Raw genomic sequence first — 4,418 nt, forward strand, 5'->3', positions numbered from 1 at the left:
ACACTCAAAAACAGGCTATTTCTGGATCATGTCAACTGCTCCACTGAGCATCTGCGCTGAATGTCAACTGCTCCTCTCTGTACCTGCGCTAAAGGTCAAAACTAATGAAGGCTACCTACGCTGGGCGAGATTGGCTAAGTGGCACAGTCATTCTGCAAGGTGTCAACTGCCCAGGAAGCTTCCAAACTGACACTTGGGTCAAGGAATTCGCCTAGTGATGAGTAAGAGGGTCTTGATCTCCAAGTGGAACCAAGATTCTCCAAGTGGACTCAAGAACTAAATATTAACTAAAGTGGGAGAGGACACTAGTCATCTTCATGCCAGTCTCAAGATGACTCATCCTTTCTCCAAAACCCTATATATAGATCTCTCTCATGAGGTCTAGGGAGGCTGGAATTTTGTGCAAGTAAGGAAGTGTTGTTGGTTTGTGTATAGAGCTATTGGGTGTTTGCTTGAAGGAGGTGAAGAGGATATTTCTTTCAGCTGGGAGGTGTTGCTGGATTGGGCCCATTGTGGTTGTAACTCTCTCAGAACTTTACTTCTATTATCAATAAAGTATTTGAGATTCTTCTATGTGCATGTGTCTTTATGATGAATAGATGCTTGTACATTTGATTTATGCTAATCCTATAATCGATTATGGATGTATGCTTCTTGTAGTTTCCTTTTCTTGTGCTTTTACAGGATCTGTGTGCAGCTGGGCTGGTGAAAGGGCAAGGAGCTAGGAGCAAGCAGCAAGGAGTGAAGACTGGATCGACTATTAGCGCAAGATAACGGTTAGTAGATCATCCTTTTCTTCCCTCTCTCATCTCATAAAGAAGAATCCTTGAATAGCTTTGCATTCTGTTGTTGCTGAGGTACTATCACCCTTAGAGTGGGATAGAGGCATTCTGCATTAGATACTTTTCCCCCTAACACCAACGGAACCAAGAGAAAAGGAACAACCAGCAGAAAGAAAGGCAGATCGAGATTGGAACCTAGCAGCGTGGATAAAGGCAAAGAGAAATATAAAGGTTGCTAGAGAGGCAAGAAAGTAAGCAAGGGTAGTAGGAGCAGGACCGGATTTATATGCAGACTCACCAGTAGCAAAGCCTATTTAAGGAGCACCCGTCCCAGGCAAAGTATCAGGCGCGGATCCATAGTAATGCACGCATACAGAGACAAGTAGAAATCACATTTGGATAATCATTTATAGGGATAGTTCGACTGAACTGCTACGGTGAATAGACAGCGTTCGGAAAGCTTAGTTGGTATGGGATCTTAACGTAACAGAGATAGGGCATAATTACGTATATAACAACATGACTAAGCTATTTATCAGTGACTTGATGATGGCATCGGACGAGTGCATACATAGAGAGCATTCGACTGAGCTAGGTTGCTTATAACGAGCGAAGAGAAAGCGTTCGGCAGGTTGATCAATCACTTTTGTATGACACGTAGTAATTGGATCATGCATGCGTAAAGAGCGCACTACACATTAGGTCGTGCATACGGTTAGATCATTGGTTGGATGGCTTCTGGATGGGTGATTTCTAGAGGGACAATTGGAGGTCGGACTTGGTCAGCTGGTAATGCATAATGGGTGATACAAATATAGAGCAATTGGACTGAACCACCCTTTAGAAGTAAAGTCAGATAGAAGGTAAGTAAGACCACCAACACTAGGAGGCTGGGAGGTCAGACACCAACATAAAGCTAGACAACAAACAAGTCAGTGGCCAGATAGATAGGCAGGATGGATAAGTAGATAAATAGATGGATCAGCAAAGGGACAACCACTACCAATACTAGGAGGCTGGGAGGTCATGCCTGGTAGCCCTGTAGGCTCACTATAGCCAGTGGTAACTTGTTGCTCCAGTACGCTGCCTTGCTCCCTAACCAAATGACGGAAAACCTCTAATGCAGCAGTGAGGTTAAGATTCATGTCTGCCCCTCAGGTCCTCTAGTCCATAACAATTGGTGGTACCATTTGATTGAGGCAAGCAGAGAATCACCTTGGGTCCCTAACGTCATCTATGAATCTATTGGTATCCTTTAATCCTACGCCTAATGATGGATAGCCTTAGCAGTGAGGTTGAGAGTCATGTCTGCCCCCTCAGGCCCACTCACCAGAAAATTGGGTGGTACCATTCTGGTGAGGCAAGGCAGTCCCCTAGCTCCCTAACATCCGCCTAACATGTGATGGTATCCTAGAGATATGGGACACCCCATATATGGAAGTCACACCCAATATATGGGCTGGTAGCCCTTGTTGGCCCACTCGTTCCTCACCAGATCAACCGAATATATGCAGCCAAACAGGGGCTGCCAGCCCATATCTCTGTGGCTCTAAGCTTAACTAATGTGGTTAGGCAGCCTTACTCGAGGAAAAATGGTTGCCACCCGTCTGGTGACGAACGAGTGGGCCAACAGGGGCTACTAGCCCATATATTGGGTGTGACTTCCATATATGGGGTGTCCCACCTCTCTAGGATACCATCACAGGTTAGGCAGATGTTAGGTTAGGTAGATGTTAGGGAGCTAGGGGACTGCCTTGCCTCACGATAATGGTACCACCCAATTGTCCATCGAGTGAGCCTGAGGGGGCAGACATGACTCTCAACCTCACTGCTGAGGCTGTCCATCATTAGGCGTAGGATTAACAGATACCAATAAATTCACAGATGACGTTAGGTAGCCAAGGTGATTCTCTGCTTGCCTCAATCGGATGGTACCACCAGTTTTTACGGACTACTGGACTTGAGGGGCAGACATGAATCTCAACCTCACTACTGCATTAGAAGCCATCCATCATTTGGTTAGGGAGCAAGGCAGCTTACTGGAGCAACAGGTTGCCACTGGCTGTAGTGGGCCTGCAGAGCTACCAGGCATGACCTCCTAGCCTCCTAATGTTGGTAGTGGTTGTCCCTTTGCTGATCCATCTATTTATCCGCTTATCCATCCTACCTATCTATTTATCTGCTTATCCATCCTGCCTATCTATTTGGCCACTAACATGTTTGTTGTGAGCTTGGTGATGTTTCAGAATGTTCTTGATTGATAGCCCACATCCTTCGAGAGAGGGCCCCCTTCACTCATACTCGACAGATAATATATGGCCTTGGAGATTCTCCTATATAATGCCAGTTACCCCACCTATACCTTACGGGGCGGCTTCTAGTGAAAAGGAACTTTATTTTATATATAACTAGATATAAGTTAAGTATAAAATATAAAATTAATATATAATACTGATATTGATTATATTCTAAGTAATTTTAATATAAAATATACATAATAATTAATGTAAAAAAGTATATAAGGTGGCGAGCCACCCTTTAGAAGTAAAGTCAGATAGAAGGTAAGTCAGTCCACCAACACTAGGAGGCTGGGAGGTCAGACACCAACATAAAGCTAGACAACAAACAAGTCAGTGGCCAGATAGATAGGCAGGATGGATAAGCGGATAAATAGATAGGGAGGATGGATAAGCGGATAAATAGATGGATCAGCAAAGGGACAACCACTACCAACACTAGGAGGCTGGGAGGTCATGCCTGGTAACCCTGTAGGCCCACTATAGCCAGTGGTAACCTGTTGCCCCAGTAAGCTTCCTTGCTCCCTAACCAAATGATGGACAACATTTAATGCATTAGTGAGGTTGAGAGTCATGTCTGCCCCTCAGGTCCACTAGTCCGTAACAACTGGTGGTACCATTCGATTGAGGCAAGTAGAGAATCACCTTGGATCCCTAACATCATCTGTGAATTTGTTGGTATACGTTAATCCTACGCCTAATGATGGACAACCTCAGTAGTGAGGTTGAGAGTCATGTCTACCCCCTCAAGCCCACTCGCCGGAAAATCGGGTTGTACCATTCTAGTGAGGCAAGGTAGTCCCCTGGCTCCCTAACATCCGCCTAACCTAACATCCGCCTAAGCTATGATGGTATCCTAGAGAGATGGGACACCCCATATATGGAAGTCACACCCAATATATGGGCAGGTAGCCAAGGTGATTCTCCAGTATAAATTAAGTTAGTTGTGTGGTATGCTGTCTACTCAAGAAGGCATGAAGCAGTAGTAAGTGATGTTGTTTCAGTAAGCAGCCTCCAAGTTTGGTATCGAGAAATTTCTGGGGTGGGGGGCACGATTACGAAAGCATGGTGGAAACAGTAAGCGGTGTTACCCTTTGTTCCTACCAAGAGAGGATAAGATGTCCTCCACATGACATACACAACAAAATGCTTGCAAACAAAGGTGCTCGATACTCATGGGATTATGCTTTGCTAAGTGTTGTAACATTTAGTACATTACGTCTAGTCCGTTTCTCAAAATTACCTACGCTTTTACAAATGCTCTACCCATGAACCTTTAATGGGAGGAGACGGTCTAGTTGCATCGTCATTTGGCCCTGGTGATCCCATAATTGGTTAG

The sequence above is a fragment of the Pinus tabuliformis genome, chromosome 2_2 (genome assembly GCF_031772625.1).
Source record: "Pinus tabuliformis cultivar Carrire ecotype Pingquan chromosome 2_2, CPIR1, whole genome shotgun sequence".
NCBI lineage: Eukaryota > Viridiplantae > Streptophyta > Pinopsida > Pinales > Pinaceae > Pinus > Pinus tabuliformis.